The 27,213-nt window shown below is 43.9% G+C and overlaps 1 protein-coding gene, 1 long non-coding RNA gene and 8 pseudogenes across 2 annotated transcripts in view; 8 read left to right on the top strand and 2 right to left on the bottom strand.

Moving 5' to 3' along the window:
• Positions 1-27,213, bottom strand: part of LOC145417999 (uncharacterized) — a 449,341-nt gene that overhangs the window by 259,933 nt on the left and 162,195 nt on the right. The window lies entirely within an intron of this gene.
• Positions 1-27,213, bottom strand: part of LOC145418000 (uncharacterized) — a 174,118-nt gene that overhangs the window by 6,227 nt on the left and 140,678 nt on the right. The window lies entirely within an intron of this gene.
• On the top strand, positions 1,995-2,112 carry LOC145418230 (5S ribosomal RNA; annotated as a pseudogene).
• Positions 5,554-5,671, top strand: LOC145418229 (5S ribosomal RNA; annotated as a pseudogene).
• On the top strand, positions 9,113-9,230 carry LOC145418228 (5S ribosomal RNA; annotated as a pseudogene).
• LOC145418227 (5S ribosomal RNA) lies at positions 12,673-12,790 on the top strand (annotated as a pseudogene).
• Positions 16,233-16,350, top strand: LOC145418226 (5S ribosomal RNA; annotated as a pseudogene).
• On the top strand, positions 19,793-19,910 carry LOC145418225 (5S ribosomal RNA; annotated as a pseudogene).
• On the top strand, positions 23,351-23,468 carry LOC145418224 (5S ribosomal RNA; annotated as a pseudogene).
• On the top strand, positions 26,912-27,030 carry LOC145418175 (5S ribosomal RNA; annotated as a pseudogene).

Below are 27,213 nucleotides of genomic sequence, written 5' to 3'. Positions count from 1 at the left end.
AAAGTGCTTGGAGCAATGGATTGAACTCTCATACCAATTAAGGCCCCAGATCACAAAGAACATGTATTTGTCAGTTGTAATGGGTTCCATTCACTGGACGTGCAAGTTGTGACAGCAACAAAATGATAATGAGCTGTAAATACAGATATCCTGGCAATAATCACGCTGCCTATATCTGGGCTAATTCTATCCTCCACCAGAGATGTGAACCAAGGTGTCTATGGTGACAGTTTTCTGCTAGGTAACTGTGGTTGCTGATTACTTTGTGTGAAGTTAGACAATGGTTAGGTAAAACATGGCAAACATAATAAGTTCCCGTTCATATTGCTGTTTTGTTTCTTTACTCCTAAACCCTTCCATCTTACTAATGTTTTAAAGGTTGAGTGGGTGTAATGCTGGAGTGCTTTTCATTGCACCCTACATTGTTTTCAATTAATTACTGGTACTTCACTTGCTTATCCTTGACTGTTGTGTTAATGTTACCGGCATTCTGTGAAAATAAGGTATTGTATAGATCGCCCAGGTATTCGACAGAATGTCTTGCATTTTTTGGCAAGGTATGAAATAAGCTTATTTCATTGCCGTAGATGCGACAATGACCAGGCACCCAGATCAGCGTGAATGACTTGTTGCATAAATGGAACTTATTAACGATGCGGCCCTGGATCTCGTGAGAGTCCGTAGTACAAGATCAATTGCCTGAATGGCTGATTTTGAATCTGAAAATATGACAAATGAGTCATGCCTAGAATTGAGAGCATAGTCTATGGCTTTGTCAGTAGCAAAAAGTTCGGAGGTAAATACAGATGTATAAGTCGGCAACCGATACCTAAGTGCACATTCAGTCAACCACACACTTGCACCCACACATTCACTCGACTTGGAGCCGCCGGTGTACAATTGATGGGACCCCAAGTGACGCATGATGATGTTACGAAACAAGTGGTGGACTTCCGTCTCCCGCACCTTGGCCTTTGGTGCTGGGAGCCATTATATATCCACTGTAAAACCGGGTGGCTCCCAAGGCGCTATATTTTTAAGCACCAACTTGTCACAGTCACTGGGGTCCACACCAAGCTCCTGAGTTAGTAAGTGGAGGCGAACGGCAAGTGGCCAACACACCTTCCGCATAAGGTGGTGGTATTGACGGAGGGGGTACAGGCCACATTGCCGATATTACTTTTCCTATATGTTCGTATGCCATACGATAAGAACAGGTGGTCACGGCGAATACGGAGGGGAGGCACATTCACCTCCACTTCCATACGAGCTACACGGGTACACCGGACTGCTCCAAGACACATTCGCAAACATTTATTCTGTAGCACATCCAATCCTTTCAGCGTGGCATCGGATGCCAAGCCATACACCTGTACACCATAGTCTAGCTTCGATCGAATAAGTGACTTATACACCATTAATAAAGATTTTCTGTCGGCACCCCAGGTAGTACCCGCTAGGTAGGCTACTTGAGGACATTTAACGGTTTCTCACAACGAGCAAGCAAAGTATTAAAGTGAAGTTTAAAATTCATTCTACGATCAAAATGTATTCCTAAAAACTTTACAGAATTTTGAAAAGGTACTGCCTGATTATCCAAAGTTAAGCACAAATTAGGTACGTTACGATTAGTGAAGACTACAGCGGCACACTTACGGACGGAAAACTTAAATCCCCACTGCAAGGCCCATTGGTGGACGGAGTCAAGGGCTGCTTGAATCAGCCCAGCCGAAAATTGTGCATTACGGGAAGAGTGCCATATTGCACAATTGTCAGCATAGAGCGAGTATTTAAGATTCCTCAGGATGGGAGCTGATGACAGAATATCATTGATCATAATACTAAATAAAGAAGGACTAAGCACACTTCACTGCAGCACCCCGTTTTCCTGGATAAATATATCCGATGTTACGTTATGGGGCAATTTGACAGACGAAGTCCTGTCCCTCAAGAAATTTGAAATAAAAATAGGCAAATTTCCTCTTAAACCATAAGCATAGAGCTTACCACGTTGAGTACACCGCTTCCCGTCCGATCAGCGAAGTTAAGCAACGTTGGGTCTGGTTAGTACTTGGATGGGTGACCGCCTGGGAACACCAGATGCTGTTGGCATCCCTATGTGTCAAGTGGGGTTGGTGGAGGATTAGTGCCCCTCCCTGTAAAACAATTAACTCTAAGCCGTTGGCCACCCCGTTTGGGATATATGGCGTCTGGCAATGAATGAATGAATAGAGCTTCATTAGTATACCGTGTCGCCATGTCATGTCATAGGCTTTATGGATGTCCAAGAACACCCCTATCATGAATTCTTTATTGGCAAATGCCTCTGCAATACAATGCTCCAAATTCATTAAATGATCTAGTGAACTTCTGTATTTACGGAAGCCACGTTGTTGATCATTTAACAAATTCTTCGACTCTTAAACAAAAAGAAGCTTATTGTTTACCATACGTTCCATGATCTTACATAGACAAGAAGTCAACACAATAGGACGAAATGAAGTGGGATTCATAAGACGACCAGCCTCTTTGGGTATAGGTATGACGTGCGCAAAGTGCCATGAGTTTGGGAACATTCGAGACGCCCAAAACTCATTGTACAATGCTAACATCTTAATCAGGTTGTCCTGATTAAGATGCTGGATCATACCGTACGTGATGGTGTCTGGTCCAGGGCCCGGATGCACAAACGGCCTTAAGGCTACACATGGCCTTAAGTCGGGTAGTTTAAGGCCGTAGGTCGCTAAGGCCCATGCACGAAGCACGTACAGGAGGGTAAGCCTCGGTAAGGCCGCCTCAGCCGCTGAGGCTGGGTCGGAGCAGCCTTACTGTATTGAGACCCGTAAATAAAGTAACTCCGATTTGATATTCTCTATAGCACAAACCGGACCAAACTTGTTATTGTTTATCTCGGTACGGAGTTGATGGTTGCCTGTGAACTAGATCGTGCTTTGAGAAGGGAATGGAGGTTTCCTGGATCCACTGAACCCCCATAACACAAATGATGAACATGCATTGAGACAATATTGCCTCCCCAGGAGCAAATTCCTTCTTTTAACAGAACTTGAGCCTCATACTGGGAGTGTCACGCTACACTCCCATGCCATTCTTGCCTACGCAACAATTTTTGGCAACCCAGGGGAATTTTCAGTGTTGTTGGAGAGTGGTATTCATCAGTCAACAAGTATATCCAAAGTGATATCACGTGTGACAGATGCTTTAAACAGGAACTGACAGAAAAATTAAGATGCTCAGTGCTTTGCTGAGAAGAACAGAGACTAGAGGGTTTTCACAGAATAAATAATTTTTCTAAAGTGCTTGGGTCCCCCATGAGAAGGGAGGGAAAGAACACATCCCCAGTATCCCTGCTTTTAAAGGGCAACTAAGGAGGAACCTATTTGTCTTCAGTCCTTCATTCCTAACTGTCCTCTTCTGTCTTCTGTCCTACCCCCTTTTCTTGATGTTTGCATGTTTCTTATGGTCTTTATTTTCCCTCTACGTCTGTTTTGCCATGCAGCCATATTATGGGTTGGTGATAATTCTTCATTGTTAACTTCCTAAAGTGCTTGGAGCAATGGATTGAACTCTCATACCAATTAAGGCCCCAGATCACAAAGAACATGTATTTGTCAGTTGTAATGGGTTCCATTCACTGGACGTGCAAGTTGTGACAGCAACAAAATGATAATGAGCTGTAAATACAGATATCCTGGCAATAATCACGCTGCCTATATCTGGGCTAATTCTATCCTCCACCAGAGATGTGAACCAAGGTGTCTATGGTGACAGTTTTCTGCTAGGTAACTGTGGTTGCTGATTACTTTGTGTGAAGTTAGACAATGGTTAGGTAAAACATGGCAAACATAATAAGTTCCCGTTCATATTGCTGTTTTGTTTCTTTACTCCTAAACCCTTCCATCTTACTAATGTTTTAAAGGTTGAGTGGGTGTAATGCTGGAGTGCTTTTCATTGCACCCTACATTGTTTTCAATTAATTACTGGTACTTCACTTGCTTATCCTTGACTGTTGTGTTAATGTTACCGGCATTCTGTGAAAATAAGGTATTGTATAGATCGCCCAGGTATTCGACAGAATGTCTTGCATTTTTTGGCAAGGTATGAAATAAGCTTATTTCATTGCCGTAGATGCGACAATGACCAGGCACCCAGATCAGCGTGAATGACTTGTTGCATAAATGGAACTTATTAACGATGCGGCCCTGGATCTCGTGAGAGTCCGTAGTACAAGATCAATTGCCTGAATGGCTGATTTTGAATCTGAAAATATGACAAATGAGTCATGCCTAGAATTGAGAGCATAGTCTATGGCTTTGTCAGTAGCAAAAAGTTCGGAGGTAAATACAGATGTATAAGTCGGCAACCGATACCTAAGTGCACATTCAGTCAACCACACACTTGCACCCACACATTCACTCGACTTGGAGCCGCCGGTGTACAATTGATGGGACCCCAAGTGACGCATGATGATGTTACGAAACAAGTGGTGGACTTCCGTCTCCCGCACCTTGGCCTTTGGTGCTGGGAGCCATTATATATCCACTGTAAAACCGGGTGGCTCCCAAGGCGCTATATTTTTAAGCACCAACTTGTCACAGTCACTGGGGTCCACACCAAGCTCCTGAGTTAGTAAGTGGAGGCGAACGGCAAGTGGCCAACACACCTTCCGCATAAGGTGGTGGTATTGACGGAGGGGGTACAGGCCACATTGCCGATATTACTTTTCCTATATGTTCGTATGCCATACGATAAGAACAGGTGGTCACGGCGAATACGGAGGGGAGGCACATTCACCTCCACTTCCATACGAGCTACACGGGTACACCGGACTGCTCCAAGACACATTCGCAAACATTTATTCTGTAGCACATCCAATCCTTTCAGCGTGGCATCGGATGCCAAGCCATACACCTGTACACCATAGTCTAGCTTCGATCGAATAAGTGACTTATACACCATTAATAAAGATTTTCTGTCGGCACCCCAGGTAGTACCCGCTAGGTAGGCTACTTGAGGACATTTAACGGTTTCTCACAACGAGCAAGCAAAGTATTAAAGTGAAGTTTAAAATTCATTCTACGATCAAAATGTATTCCTAAAAACTTTACAGAATTTTGAAAAGGTACTGCCTGATTATCCAAAGTTAAGCACAAATTAGGTACGTTACGATTAGTGAAGACTACAGCGGCACACTTACGGACGGAAAACTTAAATCCCCACTGCAAGGCCCATTGGTGGACGGAGTCAAGGGCTGCTTGAATCAGCCCAGCCGAAAATTGTGCATTACGGGAAGAGTGCCATATTGCACAATTGTCAGCATAGAGCGAGTATTTAAGATTCCTCAGGATGGGAGCTGATGACAGAATATCATTGATCATAATACTAAATAAAGAAGGACTAAGCACACTTCACTGCAGCACCCCGTTTTCCTGGATAAATATATCCGATGTTACGTTATGGGGCAATTTGACAGACGAAGTCCTGTCCCTCAAGAAATTTGAAATAAAAATAGGCAAATTTCCTCTTAAACCATAAGCATAGAGCTTACCACGTTGAGTACACCGCTTCCCGTCCGATCAGCGAAGTTAAGCAACGTTGGGTCTGGTTAGTACTTGGATGGGTGACCGCCTGGGAACACCAGATGCTGTTGGCATCCCTATGTGTCAGGTGGGGTTGGTGGAGGATTAGTGCCCCTCCCTGTAAAACAATTAACTCTAAGCCGTTGGCCACCCCGTTTGGGATATATGGCGTCTGGCAATGAATGAATGAATAGAGCTTCATTAGTATACCGTGTCGCCATGTCATGTCATAGGCTTTATGGATGTCCAAGAACACCCCTATCATGAATTCTTTATTGGCAAATGCCTCTGCAATACAATGCTCCAAATTCATTAAATGATCTAGTGAACTTCTGTATTTACGGAAGCCACGTTGTTGATCATTTAACAAATTCTTCGACTCTTAAACAAAAAGAAGCTTATTGTTTACCATACGTTCCATGATCTTACATAGACAAGAAGTCAACACAATAGGACGAAATGAAGTGGGATTCATAAGACGACCAGCCTCTTTGGGTATAGGTATGACGTGCGCAAAGTGCCATGAGTTTGGGAACATTCGAGACGCCCAAAACTCATTGTACAATGCTAACATCTTAATCAGGTTGTCCTGATTAAGATGCTGGATCATACCGTACGTGATGGTGTCTGGTCCAGGGCCCGGATGCACAAACGGCCTTAAGGCTACACATGGCCTTAAGTCGGGTAGTTTAAGGCCGTAGGTCGCTAAGGCCCATGCACGAAGCACGTACAGGAGGGTAAGCCTCGGTAAGGCCGCCTCAGCCGCTGAGGCTGGGTCGGAGCAGCCTTACTGTATTGAGACCCGTAAATAAAGTAACTCCGATTTGATATTCTCTATAGCACAAACCGGACCAAACTTGTTATTGTTTATCTCGGTACGGAGTTGATGGTTGCCTGTGAACTAGATCGTGCTTTGAGAAGGGAATGGAGGTTTCCTGGATCCACTGAACCCCCATAACACAAATGATGAACATGCATTGAGACAATATTGCCTCCCCAGGAGCAAATTCCTTCTTTTAACAGAACTTGAGCCTCATACTGGGAGTGTCACGCTACACTCCCATGCCATTCTTGCCTACGCAACAATTTTTGGCAACCCAGGGGAATTTTCAGTGTTGTTGGAGAGTGGTATTCATCAGTCAACAAGTATATCCAAAGTGATATCACGTGTGACAGATGCTTTAAACAGGAACTGACAGAAAAATTAAGATGCTCAGTGCTTTGCTGAGAAGAACAGAGACTAGAGGGTTTTCACAGAATAAATAATTTTTCTAAAGTGCTTGGGTCCCCCATGAGAAGGGAGGGAAAGAACACATCCCCAGTATCCCTGCTTTTAAAGGGCAACTAAGGAGGAACCTATTTGTCTTCAGTCCTTCATTCCTAACTGTCCTCTTCTGTCTTCTGTCCTACCCCCTTTTCTTGATGTTTGCATGTTTCTTATGGTCTTTATTTTCCCTCTACGTCTGTTTTGCCATGCAGCCATATTATGGGTTGGTGATAATTCTTCATTGTTAACTTCCTAAAGTGCTTGGAGCAATGGATTGAACTCTCATACCAATTAAGGCCCCAGATCACAAAGAACATGTATTTGTCAGTTGTAATGGGTTCCATTCACTGGACGTGCAAGTTGTGACAGCAACAAAATGATAATGAGCTGTAAATACAGATATCCTGGCAATAATCACGCTGCCTATATCTGGGCTAATTCTATCCTCCACCAGAGATGTGAACCAAGGTGTCTATGGTGACAGTTTTCTGCTAGGTAACTGTGGTTGCTGATTACTTTGTGTGAAGTTAGACAATGGTTAGGTAAAACATGGCAAACATAATAAGTTCCCGTTCATATTGCTGTTTTGTTTCTTTACTCCTAAACCCTTCCATCTTACTAATGTTTTAAAGGTTGAGTGGGTGTAATGCTGGAGTGCTTTTCATTGCACCCTACATTGTTTTCAATTAATTACTGGTACTTCACTTGCTTATCCTTGACTGTTGTGTTAATGTTACCGGCATTCTGTGAAAATAAGGTATTGTATAGATCGCCCAGGTATTCGACAGAATGTCTTGCATTTTTTGGCAAGGTATGAAATAAGCTTATTTCATTGCCGTAGATGCGACAATGACCAGGCACCCAGATCAGCGTGAATGACTTGTTGCATAAATGGAACTTATTAACGATGCGGCCCTGGATCTCGTGAGAGTCCGTAGTACAAGATCAATTGCCTGAATGGCTGATTTTGAATCTGAAAATATGACAAATGAGTCATGCCTAGAATTGAGAGCATAGTCTATGGCTTTGTCAGTAGCAAAAAGTTCGGAGGTAAATACAGATGTATAAGTCGGCAACCGATACCTAAGTGCACATTCAGTCAACCACACACTTGCACCCACACATTCACTCGACTTGGAGCCGCCGGTGTACAATTGATGGGACCCCAAGTGACGCATGATGATGTTACGAAACAAGTGGTGGACTTCCGTCTCCCGCACCTTGGCCTTTGGTGCTGGGAGCCATTATATATCCACTGTAAAACCGGGTGGCTCCCAAGGCGCTATATTTTTAAGCACCAACTTGTCACAGTCACTGGGGTCCACACCAAGCTCCTGAGTTAGTAAGTGGAGGCGAACGGCAAGTGGCCAACACACCTTCCGCATAAGGTGGTGGTATTGACGGAGGGGGTACAGGCCACATTGCCGATATTACTTTTCCTATATGTTCGTATGCCATACGATAAGAACAGGTGGTCACGGCGAATACGGAGGGGAGGCACATTCACCTCCACTTCCATACGAGCTACACGGGTACACCGGACTGCTCCAAGACACATTCGCAAACATTTATTCTGTAGCACATCCAATCCTTTCAGCGTGGCATCGGATGCCAAGCCATACACCTGTACACCATAGTCTAGCTTCGATCGAATAAGTGACTTATACACCATTAATAAAGATTTTCTGTCGGCACCCCAGGTAGTACCCGCTAGGTAGGCTACTTGAGGACATTTAACGGTTTCTCACAACGAGCAAGCAAAGTATTAAAGTGAAGTTTAAAATTCATTCTACGATCAAAATGTATTCCTAAAAACTTTACAGAATTTTGAAAAGGTACTGCCTGATTATCCAAAGTTAAGCACAAATTAGGTACGTTACGATTAGTGAAGACTACAGCGGCACACTTACGGACGGAAAACTTAAATCCCCACTGCAAGGCCCATTGGTGGACGGAGTCAAGGGCTGCTTGAATCAGCCCAGCCGAAAATTGTGCATTACGGGAAGAGTGCCATATTGCACAATTGTCAGCATAGAGCGAGTATTTAAGATTCCTCAGGATGGGAGCTGATGACAGAATATCATTGATCATAATACTAAATAAAGAAGGACTAAGCACACTTCACTGCAGCACCCCGTTTTCCTGGATAAATATATCCGATGTTACGTTATGGGGCAATTTGACAGACGAAGTCCTGTCCCTCAAGAAATTTGAAATAAAAATAGGCAAATTTCCTCTTAAACCATAAGCATAGAGCTTACCACGTTGAGTACACCGCTTCCCGTCCGATCAGCGAAGTTAAGCAACGTTGGGTCTGGTTAGTACTTGGATGGGTGACCGCCTGGGAACACCAGATGCTGTTGGCATCCCTATGTGTCAAGTGGGGTTGGTGGAGGATTAGTGCCCCTCCCTGTAAAACAATTAACTCTAAGCCGTTGGCCACCCCGTTTGGGATATATGGCGTCTGGCAATGAATGAATGAATAGAGCTTCATTAGTATACCGTGTCGCCATGTCATGTCATAGGCTTTATGGATGTCCAAGAACACCCCTATCATGAATTCTTTATTGGCAAATGCCTCTGCAATACAATGCTCCAAATTCATTAAATGATCTAGTGAACTTCTGTATTTACGGAAGCCACGTTGTTGATCATTTAACAAATTCTTCGACTCTTAAACAAAAAGAAGCTTATTGTTTACCATACGTTCCATGATCTTACATAGACAAGAAGTCAACACAATAGGACGAAATGAAGTGGGATTCATAAGACGACCAGCCTCTTTGGGTATAGGTATGACGTGCGCAAAGTGCCATGAGTTTGGGAACATTCGAGACGCCCAAAACTCATTGTACAATGCTAACATCTTAATCAGGTTGTCCTGATTAAGATGCTGGATCATACCGTACGTGATGGTGTCTGGTCCAGGGCCCGGATGCACAAACGGCCTTAAGGCTACACATGGCCTTAAGTCGGGTAGTTTAAGGCCGTAGGTCGCTAAGGCCCATGCACGAAGCACGTACAGGAGGGTAAGCCTCGGTAAGGCCGCCTCAGCCGCTGAGGCTGGGTCGGAGCAGCCTTACTGTATTGAGACCCGTAAATAAAGTAACTCCGATTTGATATTCTCTATAGCACAAACCGGACCAAACTTGTTATTGTTTATCTCGGTACGGAGTTGATGGTTGCCTGTGAACTAGATCGTGCTTTGAGAAGGGAATGGAGGTTTCCTGGATCCACTGAACCCCCATAACACAAATGATGAACATGCATTGAGACAATATTGCCTCCCCAGGAGCAAATTCCTTCTTTTAACAGAACTTGAGCCTCATACTGGGAGTGTCACGCTACACTCCCATGCCATTCTTGCCTACGCAACAATTTTTGGCAACCCAGGGGAATTTTCAGTGTTGTTGGAGAGTGGTATTCATCAGTCAACAAGTATATCCAAAGTGATATCACGTGTGACAGATGCTTTAAACAGGAACTGACAGAAAAATTAAGATGCTCAGTGCTTTGCTGAGAAGAACAGAGACTAGAGGGTTTTCACAGAATAAATAATTTTTCTAAAGTGCTTGGGTCCCCCATGAGAAGGGAGGGAAAGAACACATCCCCAGTATCCCTGCTTTTAAAGGGCAACTAAGGAGGAACCTATTTGTCTTCAGTCCTTCATTCCTAACTGTCCTCTTCTGTCTTCTGTCCTACCCCCTTTTCTTGATGTTTGCATGTTTCTTATGGTCTTTATTTTCCCTCTACGTCTGTTTTGCCATGCAGCCATATTATGGGTTGGTGATAATTCTTCATTGTTAACTTCCTAAAGTGCTTGGAGCAATGGATTGAACTCTCATACCAATTAAGGCCCCAGATCACAAAGAACATGTATTTGTCAGTTGTAATGGGTTCCATTCACTGGACGTGCAAGTTGTGACAGCAACAAAATGATAATGAGCTGTAAATACAGATATCCTGGCAATAATCACGCTGCCTATATCTGGGCTAATTCTATCCTCCACCAGAGATGTGAACCAAGGTGTCTATGGTGACAGTTTTCTGCTAGGTAACTGTGGTTGCTGATTACTTTGTGTGAAGTTAGACAATGGTTAGGTAAAACATGGCAAACATAATAAGTTCCCGTTCATATTGCTGTTTTGTTTCTTTACTCCTAAACCCTTCCATCTTACTAATGTTTTAAAGGTTGAGTGGGTGTAATGCTGGAGTGCTTTTCATTGCACCCTACATTGTTTTCAATTAATTACTGGTACTTCACTTGCTTATCCTTGACTGTTGTGTTAATGTTACCGGCATTCTGTGAAAATAAGGTATTGTATAGATCGCCCAGGTATTCGACAGAATGTCTTGCATTTTTTGGCAAGGTATGAAATAAGCTTATTTCATTGCCGTAGATGCGACAATGACCAGGCACCCAGATCAGCGTGAATGACTTGTTGCATAAATGGAACTTATTAACGATGCGGCCCTGGATCTCGTGAGAGTCCGTAGTACAAGATCAATTGCCTGAATGGCTGATTTTGAATCTGAAAATATGACAAATGAGTCATGCCTAGAATTGAGAGCATAGTCTATGGCTTTGTCAGTAGCAAAAAGTTCGGAGGTAAATACAGATGTATAAGTCGGCAACCGATACCTAAGTGCACATTCAGTCAACCACACACTTGCACCCACACATTCACTCGACTTGGAGCCGCCGGTGTACAATTGATGGGACCCCAAGTGACGCATGATGATGTTACGAAACAAGTGGTGGACTTCCGTCTCCCGCACCTTGGCCTTTGGTGCTGGGAGCCATTATATATCCACTGTAAAACCGGGTGGCTCCCAAGGCGCTATATTTTTAAGCACCAACTTGTCACAGTCACTGGGGTCCACACCAAGCTCCTGAGTTAGTAAGTGGAGGCGAACGGCAAGTGGCCAACACACCTTCCGCATAAGGTGGTGGTATTGACGGAGGGGGGTACAGGCCACATTGCCGATATTACTTTTCCTATATGTTCGTATGCCATACGATAAGAACAGGTGGTCACGGCGAATACGGAGGGGAGGCACATTCACCTCCACTTCCATACGAGCTACACGGGTACACCGGACTGCTCCAAGACACATTCGCAAACATTTATTCTGTAGCACATCCAATCCTTTCAGCGTGGCATCGGATGCCAAGCCATACACCTGTACACCATAGTCTAGCTTCGATCGAATAAGTGACTTATACACCATTAATAAAGATTTTCTGTCGGCACCCCAGGTAGTACCCGCTAGGTAGGCTACTTGAGGACATTTAACGGTTTCTCACAACGAGCAAGCAAAGTATTAAAGTGAAGTTTAAAATTCATTCTACGATCAAAATGTATTCCTAAAAACTTTACAGAATTTTGAAAAGGTACTGCCTGATTATCCAAAGTTAAGCACAAATTAGGTACGTTACGATTAGTGAAGACTACAGCGGCACACTTACGGACGGAAAACTTAAATCCCCACTGCAAGGCCCATTGGTGGACGGAGTCAAGGGCTGCTTGAATCAGCCCAGCCGAAAATTGTGCATTACGGGAAGAGTGCCATATTGCACAATTGTCAGCATAGAGCGAGTATTTAAGATTCCTCAGGATGGGAGCTGATGACAGAATATCATTGATCATAATACTAAATAAAGAAGGACTAAGCACACTTCACTGCAGCACCCCGTTTTCCTGGATAAATATATCCGATGTTACGTTATGGGGCAATTTGACAGACGAAGTCCTGTCCCTCAAGAAATTTGAAATAAAAATAGGCAAATTTCCTCTTAAACCATAAGCATAGAGCTTACCACGTTGAGTACACCGCTTCCCGTCCGATCAGCGAAGTTAAGCAACGTTGGGTCTGGTTAGTACTTGGATGGGTGACCGCCTGGGAACACCAGATGCTGTTGGCATCCCTATGTGTCAGGTGGGGTTGGTGGAGGATTAGTGCCCCTCCCTGTAAAACAATTAACTCTAAGCCGTTGGCCACCCCGTTTGGGATATATGGCGTCTGGCAATGAATGAATGAATAGAGCTTCATTAGTATACCGTGTCGCCATGTCATGTCATAGGCTTTATGGATGTCCAAGAACACCCCTATCATGAATTCTTTATTGGCAAATGCCTCTGCAATACAATGCTCCAAATTCATTAAATGATCTAGTGAACTTCTGTATTTACGGAAGCCACGTTGTTGATCATTTAACAAATTCTTCGACTCTTAAACAAAAAGAAGCTTATTGTTTACCATACGTTCCATGATCTTACATAGACAAGAAGTCAACACAATAGGACGAAATGAAGTGGGATTCATAAGACGACCAGCCTCTTTGGGTATAGGTATGACGTGCGCAAAGTGCCATGAGTTTGGGAACATTCGAGACGCCCAAAACTCATTGTACAATGCTAACATCTTAATCAGGTTGTCCTGATTAAGATGCTGGATCATACCGTACGTGATGGTGTCTGGTCCAGGGCCCGGATGCACAAACGGCCTTAAGGCTACACATGGCCTTAAGTCGGGTAGTTTAAGGCCGTAGGTCGCTAAGGCCCATGCACGAAGCACGTACAGGAGGGTAAGCCTCGGTAAGGCCGCCTCAGCCGCTGAGGCTGGGTCGGAGCAGCCTTACTGTATTGAGACCCGTAAATAAAGTAACTCCGATTTGATATTCTCTATAGCACAAACCGGACCAAACTTGTTATTGTTTATCTCGGTACGGAGTTGATGGTTGCCTGTGAACTAGATCGTGCTTTGAGAAGGGAATGGAGGTTTCCTGGATCCACTGAACCCCCATAACACAAATGATGAACATGCATTGAGACAATATTGCCTCCCCAGGAGCAAATTCCTTCTTTTAACAGAACTTGAGCCTCATACTGGGAGTGTCACGCTACACTCCCATGCCATTCTTGCCTACGCAACAATTTTTGGCAACCCAGGGGAATTTTCAGTGTTGTTGGAGAGTGGTATTCATCAGTCAACAAGTATATCCAAAGTGATATCACGTGTGACAGATGCTTTAAACAGGAACTGACAGAAAAATTAAGATGCTCAGTGCTTTGCTGAGAAGAACAGAGACTAGAGGGTTTTCACAGAATAAATAATTTTTCTAAAGTGCTTGGGTCCCCCATGAGAAGGGAGGGAAAGAACACATCCCCAGTATCCCTGCTTTTAAAGGGCAACTAAGGAGGAACCTATTTGTCTTCAGTCCTTCATTCCTAACTGTCCTCTTCTGTCTTCTGTCCTACCCCCTTTTCTTGATGTTTGCATGTTTCTTATGGTCTTTATTTTCCCTCTACGTCTGTTTTGCCATGCAGCCATATTATGGGTTGGTGATAATTCTTCATTGTTAACTTCCTAAAGTGCTTGGAGCAATGGATTGAACTCTCATACCAATTAAGGCCCCAGATCACAAAGAACATGTATTTGTCAGTTGTAATGGGTTCCATTCACTGGACGTGCAAGTTGTGACAGCAACAAAATGATAATGAGCTGTAAATACAGATATCCTGGCAATAATCACGCTGCCTATATCTGGGCTAATTCTATCCTCCACCAGAGATGTGAACCAAGGTGTCTATGGTGACAGTTTTCTGCTAGGTAACTGTGGTTGCTGATTACTTTGTGTGAAGTTAGACAATGGTTAGGTAAAACATGGCAAACATAATAAGTTCCCGTTCATATTGCTGTTTTGTTTCTTTACTCCTAAACCCTTCCATCTTACTAATGTTTTAAAGGTTGAGTGGGTGTAATGCTGGAGTGCTTTTCATTGCACCCTACATTGTTTTCAATTAATTACTGGTACTTCACTTGCTTATCCTTGACTGTTGTGTTAATGTTACCGGCATTCTGTGAAAATAAGGTATTGTATAGATCGCCCAGGTATTCGACAGAATGTCTTGCATTTTTTGGCAAGGTATGAAATAAGCTTATTTCATTGCCGTAGATGCGACAATGACCAGGCACCCAGATCAGCGTGAATGACTTGTTGCATAAATGGAACTTATTAACGATGCGGCCCTGGATCTCGTGAGAGTCCGTAGTACAAGATCAATTGCCTGAATGGCTGATTTTGAATCTGAAAATATGACAAATGAGTCATGCCTAGAATTGAGAGCATAGTCTATGGCTTTGTCAGTAGCAAAAAGTTCGGAGGTAAATACAGATGTATAAGTCGGCAACCGATACCTAAGTGCACATTCAGTCAACCACACACTTGCACCCACACATTCACTCGACTTGGAGCCGCCGGTGTACAATTGATGGGACCCCAAGTGACGCATGATGATGTTACGAAACAAGTGGTGGACTTCCGTCTCCCGCACCTTGGCCTTTGGTGCTGGGAGCCATTATATATCCACTGTAAAACCGGGTGGCTCCCAAGGCGCTATATTTTTAAGCACCAACTTGTCACAGTCACTGGGGTCCACACCAAGCTCCTGAGTTAGTAAGTGGAGGCGAACGGCAAGTGGCCAACACACCTTCCGCATAAGGTGGTGGTATTGACGGAGGGGGGTACAGGCCACATTGCCGATATTACTTTTCCTATATGTTCGTATGCCATACGATAAGAACAGGTGGTCACGGCGAATACGGAGGGGAGGCACATTCACCTCCACTTCCATACGAGCTACACGGGTACACCGGACTGCTCCAAGACACATTCGCAAACATTTATTCTGTAGCACATCCAATCCTTTCAGCGTGGCATCGGATGCCAAGCCATACACCTGTACACCATAGTCTAGCTTCGATCGAATAAGTGACTTATACACCATTAATAAAGATTTTCTGTCGGCACCCCAGGTAGTACCCGCTAGGTAGGCTACTTGAGGACATTTAACGGTTTCTCACAACGAGCAAGCAAAGTATTAAAGTGAAGTTTAAAATTCATTCTACGATCAAAATGTATTCCTAAAAACTTTACAGAATTTTGAAAAGGTACTGCCTGATTATCCAAAGTTAAGCACAAATTAGGTACGTTACGATTAGTGAAGACTACAGCGGCACACTTACGGACGGAAAACTTAAATCCCCACTGCAAGGCCCATTGGTGGACGGAGTCAAGGGCTGCTTGAATCAGCCCAGCCGAAAATTGTGCATTACGGGAAGAGTGCCATATTGCACAATTGTCAGCATAGAGCGAGTATTTAAGATTCCTCAGGATGGGAGCTGATGACAGAATATCATTGATCATAATACTAAATAAAGAAGGACTAAGCACACTTCACTGCAGCACCCCGTTTTCCTGGATAAATATATCCGATGTTACGTTATGGGGCAATTTGACAGACGAAGTCCTGTCCCTCAAGAAATTTGAAATAAAAATAGGCAAATTTCCTCTTAAACCATAAGCATAGAGCTTACCACGTTGAGTACACCGCTTCCCGTCCGATCAGCGAAGTTAAGCAACGTTGGGTCTGGTTAGTACTTGGATGGGTGACCGCCTGGGAACACCAGATGCTGTTGGCATCCCTATGTGTCAGGTGGGGTTGGTGGAGGATTAGTGCCCCTCCCTGTAAAACAATTAACTCTAAGCCGTTGGCCACCCCGTTTGGGATATATGGCGTCTGGCAATGAATGAATGAATAGAGCTTCATTAGTATACCGTGTCGCCATGTCATGTCATAGGCTTTATGGATGTCCAAGAACACCCCTATCATGAATTCTTTATTGGCAAATGCCTCTGCAATACAATGCTCCAAATTCATTAAATGATCTAGTGAACTTCTGTATTTACGGAAGCCACGTTGTTGATCATTTAACAAATTCTTCGACTCTTAAACAAAAAGAAGCTTATTGTTTACCATACGTTCCATGATCTTACATAGACAAGAAGTCAACACAATAGGACGAAATGAAGTGGGATTCATAAGACGACCAGCCTCTTTGGGTATAGGTATGACGTGCGCAAAGTGCCATGAGTTTGGGAACATTCGAGACGCCCAAAACTCATTGTACAATGCTAACATCTTAATCAGGTTGTCCTGATTAAGATGCTGGATCATACCGTACGTGATGGTGTCTGGTCCAGGGCCCGGATGCACAAACGGCCTTAAGGCTACACATGGCCTTAAGTCGGGTAGTTTAAGGCCGTAGGTCGCTAAGGCCCATGCACGAAGCACGTACAGGAGGGTAAGCCTCGGTAAGGCCGCCTCAGCCGCTGAGGCTGGGTCGGAGCAGCCTTACTGTATTGAGACCCGTAAATAAAGTAACTCCGATTTGATATTCTCTATAGCACAAACCGGACCAAACTTGTTATTGTTTATCTCGGTACGGAGTTGATGGTTGCCTGTGAACTAGATCGTGCTTTGAGAAGGGAATGGAGGTTTCCTGGATCCACTGAACCCCCATAACACAAATGATGAACATGCATTGAGACAATATTGCCTCCCCAGGAGCAAATTCCTTCTTTTAACAGAACTTGAGCCTCATACTGGGAGTGTCACGCTACACTCCCATGCCATTCTTGCCTACGCAACAATTTTTGGCAACCCAGGGGAATTTTCAGTGTTGTTGGAGAGTGGTATTCATCAGTCAACAAGTATATCCAAAGTGATATCACGTGTGACAGATGCTTTAAACAGGAACTGACAGAAAAATTAAGATGCTCAGTGCTTTGCTGAGAAGAACAGAGACTAGAGGGTTTTCACAGAATAAATAATTTTTCTAAAGTGCTTGGGTCCCCCATGAGAAGGGAGGGAAAGAACACATCCCCAGTATCCCTGCTTTTAAAGGGCAACTAAGGAGGAACCTATTTGTCTTCAGTCCTTCATTCCTAACTGTCCTCTTCTGTCTTCTGTCCTACCCCCTTTTCTTGATGTTTGCATGTTTCTTATGGTCTTTATTTTCCCTCTACGTCTGTTTTGCCATGCAGCCATATTATGGGTTGGTGATAATTCTTCATTGTTAACTTCCTAAAGTGCTTGGAGCAATGGATTGAACTCTCATACCAATTAAGGCCCCAGATCACAAAGAACATGTATTTGTCAGTTGTAATGGGTTCCATTCACTGGACGTGCAAGTTGTGACAGCAACAAAATGATAATGAGCTGTAAATACAGATATCCTGGCAATAATCACGCTGCCTATATCTGGGCTAATTCTATCCTCCACCAGAGATGTGAACCAAGGTGTCTATGGTGACAGTTTTCTGCTAGGTAACTGTGGTTGCTGATTACTTTGTGTGAAGTTAGACAATGGTTAGGTAAAACATGGCAAACATAATAAGTTCCCGTTCATATTGCTGTTTTGTTTCTTTACTCCTAAACCCTTCCATCTTACTAATGTTTTAAAGGTTGAGTGGGTGTAATGCTGGAGTGCTTTTCATTGCACCCTACATTGTTTTCAATTAATTACTGGTACTTCACTTGCTTATCCTTGACTGTTGTGTTAATGTTACCGGCATTCTGTGAAAATAAGGTATTGTATAGATCGCCCAGGTATTCGACAGAATGTCTTGCATTTTTTGGCAAGGTATGAAATAAGCTTATTTCATTGCCGTAGATGCGACAATGACCAGGCACCCAGATCAGCGTGAATGACTTGTTGCATAAATGGAACTTATTAACGATGCGGCCCTGGATCTCGTGAGAGTCCGTAGTACAAGATCAATTGCCTGAATGGCTGATTTTGAATCTGAAAATATGACAAATGAGTCATGCCTAGAATTGAGAGCATAGTCTATGGCTTTGTCAGTAGCAAAAAGTTCGGAGGTAAATACAGATGTATAAGTCGGCAACCGATACCTAAGTGCACATTCAGTCAACCACACACTTGCACCCACACATTCACTCGACTTGGAGCCGCCGGTGTACAATTGATGGGACCCCAAGTGACGCATGATGATGTTACGAAACAAGTGGTGGACTTCCGTCTCCCGCACCTTGGCCTTTGGTGCTGGGAGCCATTATATATCCACTGTAAAACCGGGTGGCTCCCAAGGCGCTATATTTTTAAGCACCAACTTGTCACAGTCACTGGGGTCCACACCAAGCTCCTGAGTTAGTAAGTGGAGGCGAACGGCAAGTGGCCAACACACCTTCCGCATAAGGTGGTGGTATTGACGGAGGGGGGTACAGGCCACATTGCCGATATTACTTTTCCTATATGTTCGTATGCCATACGATAAGAACAGGTGGTCACGGCGAATACGGAGGGGAGGCACATTCACCTCCACTTCCATACGAGCTACACGGGTACACCGGACTGCTCCAAGACACATTCGCAAACATTTATTCTGTAGCACATCCAATCCTTTCAGCGTGGCATCGGATGCCAAGCCATACACCTGTACACCATAGTCTAGCTTCGATCGAATAAGTGACTTATACACCATTAATAAAGATTTTCTGTCGGCACCCCAGGTAGTACCCGCTAGGTAGGCTACTTGAGGACATTTAACGGTTTCTCACAACGAGCAAGCAAAGTATTAAAGTGAAGTTTAAAATTCATTCTACGATCAAAATGTATTCCTAAAAACTTTACAGAATTTTGAAAAGGTACTGCCTGATTATCCAAAGTTAAGCACAAATTAGGTACGTTACGATTAGTGAAGACTACAGCGGCACACTTACGGACGGAAAACTTAAATCCCCACTGCAAGGCCCATTGGTGGACGGAGTCAAGGGCTGCTTGAATCAGCCCAGCCGAAAATTGTGCATTACGGGAAGAGTGCCATATTGCACAATTGTCAGCATAGAGCGAGTATTTAAGATTCCTCAGGATGGGAGCTGATGACAGAATATCATTGATCATAATACTAAATAAAGAAGGACTAAGCACACTTCACTGCAGCACCCCGTTTTCCTGGATAAATATATCCGATGTTACGTTATGGGGCAATTTGACAGACGAAGTCCTGTCCCTCAAGAAATTTGAAATAAAAATAGGCAAATTTCCTCTTAAACCATAAGCATAGAGCTTACCACGTTGAGTACACCGCTTCCCGTCCGATCAGCGAAGTTAAGCAACGTTGGGTCTGGTTAGTACTTGGATGGGTGACCGCCTGGGAACACCAGATGCTGTTGGCATCCCTATGTGTCAGGTGGGGTTGGTGGAGGATTAGTGCCCCTCCCTGTAAAACAATTAACTCTAAGCCGTTGGCCACCCCGTTTGGGATATATGGCGTCTGGCAATGAATGAATGAATAGAGCTTCATTAGTATACCGTGTCGCCATGTCATGTCATAGGCTTTATGGATGTCCAAGAACACCCCTATCATGAATTCTTTATTGGCAAATGCCTCTGCAATACAATGCTCCAAATTCATTAAATGATCTAGTGAACTTCTGTATTTACGGAAGCCACGTTGTTGATCATTTAACAAATTCTTCGACTCTTAAACAAAAAGAAGCTTATTGTTTACCATACGTTCCATGATCTTACATAGACAAGAAGTCAACACAATAGGACGAAATGAAGTGGGATTCATAAGACGACCAGCCTCTTTGGGTATAGGTATGACGTGCGCAAAGTGCCATGAGTTTGGGAACATTCGAGACGCCCAAAACTCATTGTACAATGCTAACATCTTAATCAGGTTGTCCTGATTAAGATGCTGGATCATACCGTACGTGATGGTGTCTGGTCCAGGGCCCGGATGCACAAACGGCCTTAAGGCTACACATGGCCTTAAGTCGGGTAGTTTAAGGCCGTAGGTCGCTAAGGCCCATGCACGAAGCACGTACAGGAGGGTAAGCCTCGGTAAGGCCGCCTCAGCCGCTGAGGCTGGGTCGGAGCAGCCTTACTGTATTGAGACCCGTAAATAAAGTAACTCCGATTTGATATTCTCTATAGCACAAACCGGACCAAACTTGTTATTGTTTATCTCGGTACGGAGTTGATGGTTGCCTGTGAACTAGATCGTGCTTTGAGAAGGGAATGGAGGTTTCCTGGATCCACTGAACCCCCATAACACAAATGATGAACATGCATTGAGACAATATTGCCTCCCCAGGAGCAAATTCCTTCTTTTAACAGAACTTGAGCCTCATACTGGGAGTGTCACGCTACACTCCCATGCCATTCTTGCCTACGCAACAATTTTTGGCAACCCAGGGGAATTTTCAGTGTTGTTGGAGAGTGGTATTCATCAGTCAACAAGTATATCCAAAGTGATATCACGTGTGACAGATGCTTTAAACAGGAACTGACAGAAAAATTAAGATGCTCAGTGCTTTGCTGAGAAGAACAGAGACTAGAGGGTTTTCACAGAATAAATAATTTTTCTAAAGTGCTTGGGTCCCCCATGAGAAGGGAGGGAAAGAACACATCCCCAGTATCCCTGCTTTTAAAGGGCAACTAAGGAGGAACCTATTTGTCTTCAGTCCTTCATTCCTAACTGTCCTCTTCTGTCTTCTGTCCTACCCCCTTTTCTTGATGTTTGCATGTTTCTTATGGTCTTTATTTTCCCTCTACGTCTGTTTTGCCATGCAGCCATATTATGGGTTGGTGATAATTCTTCATTGTTAACTTCCTAAAGTGCTTGGAGCAATGGATTGAACTCTCATACCAATTAAGGCCCCAGATCACAAAGAACATGTATTTGTCAGTTGTAATGGGTTCCATTCACTGGACGTGCAAGTTGTGACAGCAACAAAATGATAATGAGCTGTAAATACAGATATCCTGGCAATAATCACGCTGCCTATATCTGGGCTAATTCTATCCTCCACCAGAGATGTGAACCAAGGTGTCTATGGTGACAGTTTTCTGCTAGGTAACTGTGGTTGCTGATTACTTTGTGTGAAGTTAGACAATGGTTAGGTAAAACATGGCAAACATAATAAGTTCCCGTTCATATTGCTGTTTTGTTTCTTTACTCCTAAACCCTTCCATCTTACTAATGTTTTAAAGGTTGAGTGGGTGTAATGCTGGAGTGCTTTTCATTGCACCCTACATTGTTTTCAATTAATTACTGGTACTTCACTTGCTTATCCTTGACTGTTGTGTTAATGTTACCGGCATTCTGTGAAAATAAGGTATTGTATAGATCGCCCAGGTATTCGACAGAATGTCTTGCATTTTTTGGCAAGGTATGAAATAAGCTTATTTCATTGCCGTAGATGCGACAATGACCAGGCACCCAGATCAGCGTGAATGACTTGTTGCATAAATGGAACTTATTAACGATGCGGCCCTGGATCTCGTGAGAGTCCGTAGTACAAGATCAATTGCCTGAATGGCTGATTTTGAATCTGAAAATATGACAAATGAGTCATGCCTAGAATTGAGAGCATAGTCTATGGCTTTGTCAGTAGCAAAAAGTTCGGAGGTAAATACAGATGTATAAGTCGGCAACCGATACCTAAGTGCACATTCAGTCAACCACACACTTGCACCCACACATTCACTCGACTTGGAGCCGCCGGTGTACAATTGATGGGACCCCAAGTGACGCATGATGATGTTACGAAACAAGTGGTGGACTTCCGTCTCCCGCACCTTGGCCTTTGGTGCTGGGAGCCATTATATATCCACTGTAAAACCGGGTGGCTCCCAAGGCGCTATATTTTTAAGCACCAACTTGTCACAGTCACTGGGGTCCACACCAAGCTCCTGAGTTAGTAAGTGGAGGCGAACGGCAAGTGGCCAACACACCTTCCGCATAAGGTGGTGGTATTGACGGAGGGGGTACAGGCCACATTGCCGATATTACTTTTCCTATATGTTCGTATGCCATACGATAAGAACAGGTGGTCACGGCGAATACGGAGGGAGGCACATTCACCTCCACTTCCATACGAGCTACACGGGTACACCGGACTGCTCCAAGACACATTCGCAAACATTTATTCTGTAGCACATCCAATCCTTTCAGCGTGGCATCGGATGCCAAGCCATACACCTGTACACCATAGTCTAGCTTCGATCGAATAAGTGACTTATACACCATTAATAAAGATTTTCTGTCGGCACCCCAGGTAGTACCCGCTAGGTAGGCTACTTGAGGACATTTAACGGTTTCTCACAACGAGCAAGCAAAGTATTAAAGTGAAGTTTAAAATTCATTCTACGATCAAAATGTATTCCTAAAAACTTTACAGAATTTTGAAAAGGTACTGCCTGATTATCCAAAGTTAAGCACAAATTAGGTACGTTACGATTAGTGAAGACTACAGCGGCACACTTACGGACGGAAAACTTAAATCCCCACTGCAAGGCCCATTGGTGGACGGAGTCAAGGGCTGCTTGAATCAGCCCAGCCGAAAATTGTGCATTACGGGAAGAGTGCCATATTGCACAATTGTCAGCATAGAGCGAGTATTTAAGATTCCTCAGGATGGGAGCTGATGACAGAATATCATTGATCATAATACTAAATAAAGAAGGACTAAGCACACTTCACTGCAGCACCCCGTTTTCCTGGATAAATATATCCGATGTTACGTTATGGGGCAATTTGACAGACGAAGTCCTGTCCCTCAAGAAATTTGAAATAAAAATAGGCAAATTTCCTCTTAAACCATAAGCATAGAGCTTACCACGTTGAGTACACCGCTTCCCGTCCGATCAGCGAAGTTAAGCAACGTTGGGTCTGGTTAGTACTTGGATGGGTGACCGCCTGGGAACACCAGATGCTGTTGGCATCCCTATGTGTCAGGTGGGGTTGGTGGAGGATTAGTGCCCCTCCCTGTAAAACAATTAACTCTAAGCCGTTGGCCACCCCGTTTGGGATATATGGCGTCTGGCAATGAATGAATGAATAGAGCTTCATTAGTATACCGTGTCGCCATGTCATGTCATAGGCTTTATGGATGTCCAAGAACACCCCTATCATGAATTCTTTATTGGCAAATGCCTCTGCAATACAATGCTCCAAATTCATTAAATGATCTAGTGAACTTCTGTATTTACGGAAGCCACGTTGTTGATCATTTAACAAATTCTTCGACTCTTAAACAAAAAGAAGCTTATTGTTTACCATACGTTCCATGATCTTACATAGACAAGAAGTCAACACAATAGGACGAAATGAAGTGGGATTCATAAGACGACCAGCCTCTTTGGGTATAGGTATGACGTGCGCAAAGTGCCATGAGTTTGGGAACATTCGAGACGCCCAAAACTCATTGTACAATGCTAACATCTTAATCAGGTTGTCCTGATTAAGATGCTGGATCATACCGTACGTGATGGTGTCTGGTCCAGGGCCCGGATGCACAAACGGCCTTAAGGCTACACATGGCCTTAAGTCGGGTAGTTTAAGGCCGTAGGTCGCTAAGGCCCATGCACGAAGCACGTACAGGAGGGTAAGCCTCGGTAAGGCCGCCTCAGCCGCTGAGGCTGGGTCGGAGCAGCCTTACTGTATTGAGACCCGTAAATAAAGTAACTCCGATTTGATATTCTCTATAGCACAAACCGGACCAAACTTGTTATTGTTTATCTCGGTACGGAGTTGATGGTTGCCTGTGAACTAGATCGTGCTTTGAGAAGGGAATGGAGGTTTCCTGGATCCACTGAACCCCCATAACACAAATGATGAACATGCATTGAGACAATATTGCCTCCCCAGGAGCAAATTCCTTCTTTTAACAGAACTTGAGCCTCATACTGGGAGTGTCACGCTACACTCCCATGCCATTCTTGCCTACGCAACAATTTTTGGCAACCCAGGGGAATTTTCAGTGTTGTTGGAGAGTGGTATTCATCAGTCAACAAGTATATCCAAAGTGATATCACGTGTGACAGATGCTTTAAACAGGAACTGACAGAAAAATTAAGATGCTCAGTGCTTTGCTGAGAAGAACAGAGACTAGAGGGTTTTCACAGAATAAATAATTTTTCTAAAGTGCTTGGGTCCCCCATGAGAAGGGAGGGAAAGAACACATCCCCAGTATCCCTGCTTTTAAAGGGCAACTAAGGAGGAACCTATTTGTCTTCAGTCCTTCATTCCTAACTGTCCTCTTCTGTCTTCTGTCCTACCCCCTTTTCTTGATGTTTGCATGTTTCTTATGGTCTTTATTTTCCCTCTACGTCTGTTTTGCCATGCAGCCATATTATGGGTTGGTGATAATTCTTCATTGTTAACTTCCTAAAGTGCTTGGAGCAATGGATTGAACTCTCATACCAATTAAGGCCCCAGATCACAAAGAACATGTATTTGTCAGTTGTAATGGGTTCCATTCACTGGACGTGCAAGTTGTGACAGCAACAAAATGATAATGAGCTGTAAATACAGATATCCTGGCAATAATCACGCTGCCTATATCTGGGCTAATTCTATCCTCCACCAGAGATGTGAACCAAGGTGTCTATGGTGACAGTTTTCTGCTAGGTAACTGTGGTTGCTGATTACTTTGTGTGAAGTTAGACAATGGTTAGGTAAAACATGGCAAACATAATAAGTTCCCGTTCATATTGCTGTTTTGTTTCTTTACTCCTAAACCCTTCCATCTTACTAATGTTTTAAAGGTTGAGTGGGTGTAATGCTGGAGTGCTTTTCATTGCACCCTACATTGTTTTCAATTAATTACTGGTACTTCACTTGCTTATCCTTGACTGTTGTGTTAATGTTACCGGCATTCTGTGAAAATAAGGTATTGTATAGATCGCCCAGGTATTCGACAGAATGTCTTGCATTTTTTGGCAAGGTATGAAATAAGCTTATTTCATTGCCGTAGATGCGACAATGACCAGGCACCCAGATCAGCGTGAATGACTTGTTGCATAAATGGAACTTATTAACGATGCGGCCCTGGATCTCGTGAGAGTCCGTAGTACAAGATCAATTGCCTGAATGGCTGATTTTGAATCTGAAAATATGACAAATGAGTCATGCCTAGAATTGAGAGCATAGTCTATGGCTTTGTCAGTAGCAAAAAGTTCGGAGGTAAATACAGATGTATAAGTCGGCAACCGATACCTAAGTGCACATTCAGTCAACCACACACTTGCACCCACACATTCACTCGACTTGGAGCCGCCGGTGTACAATTGATGGGACCCCAAGTGACGCATGATGATGTTACGAAACAAGTGGTGGACTTCCGTCTCCCGCACCTTGGCCTTTGGTGCTGGGAGCCATTATATATCCACTGTAAAACCGGGTGGCTCCCAAGGCGCTATATTTTTAAGCACCAACTTGTCACAGTCACTGGGGTCCACACCAAGCTCCTGAGTTAGTAAGTGGAGGCGAACGGCAAGTGGCCAACACACCTTCCGCATAAGGTGGTGGTATTGACGGAGGGGGGGTACAGGCCACATTGCCGATATTACTTTTCCTATATGTTCGTATGCCATACGATAAGAACAGGTGGTCACGGCGAATACGGAGGGGAGGCACATTCACCTCCACTTCCATACGAGCTACACGGGTACACCGGACTGCTCCAAGACACATTCGCAAACATTTATTCTGTAGCACATCCAATCCTTTCAGCGTGGCATCGGATGCCAAGCCATACACCTGTACACCATAGTCTAGCTTCGATCGAATAAGTGACTTATACACCATTAATAAAGATTTTCTGTCGGCACCCCAGGTAGTACCCGCTAGGTAGGCTACTTGAGGACATTTAACGGTTTCTCACAACGAGCAAGCAAAGTATTAAAGTGAAGTTTAAAATTCATTCTACGATCAAAATGTATTCCTAAAAACTTTACAGAATTTTGAAAAGGTACTGCCTGATTATCCAAAGTTAAGCACAAATTAGGTACGTTACGATTAGTGAAGACTACAGCGGCACACTTACGGACGGAAAACTTAAATCCCCACTGCAAGGCCCATTGGTGGACGGAGTCAAGGGCTGCTTGAATCCACCCAGCCGAAAATTGTGCATTACGGGAAGAGTGCCATATTGCACAATTGTCAGCATAGAGCGAGTATTTAAGATTCCTCAGGATGGGAGCTGATGACAGAATATCATTGATCATAATACTAAATAAAGAAGGACTAAGCACACTTCACTGCAGCACCCCGTTTTCCTGGATAAATATATCCGATGTTACGTTATGGGGCAATTTGACAGACGAAGTCCTGTCCCCTCAAGAAATTTGAAATAAAAATAGGCAAATTTCCTCTTAAACCATAAGCATAGAGCTTACCACGTTGAGTACACCGCTTCCCGTCCGATCAGCGAAGTTAAGCAACGTTGGGTCTGGTTAGGTACTTGGATGGGTGACCGCCTGGGAACACCAGATGCAATGTTTGGCATCCCTATGTGTCAGGTGGGGTTGGTGGAGGATTAGTGCCCTCTCCTGTAAAACAATTAACTCTAAGCCGTTGGCACACCCCGTTTGGGATATATATGTCTGGCAATGAATGAATGAATAGAGCTTCATTAGTATACCGTGTCGCCATGTCATGTCATAGGCTTTATGGATGTCCAAGAA

Source organism: Coenobita brevimanus, chromosome 112 (assembly GCF_032717465.1).
Source record: "Coenobita brevimanus isolate Jiangsu-jjx chromosome 112, ASM3271746v2, whole genome shotgun sequence".
In the NCBI taxonomy this organism is placed as follows: domain Eukaryota; kingdom Metazoa; phylum Arthropoda; class Malacostraca; order Decapoda; family Coenobitidae; genus Coenobita; species Coenobita brevimanus.
The sequence above is the reverse complement of the archived record's forward strand: the minus strand, read 5'-3'. Positions and strand labels throughout refer to the sequence as shown.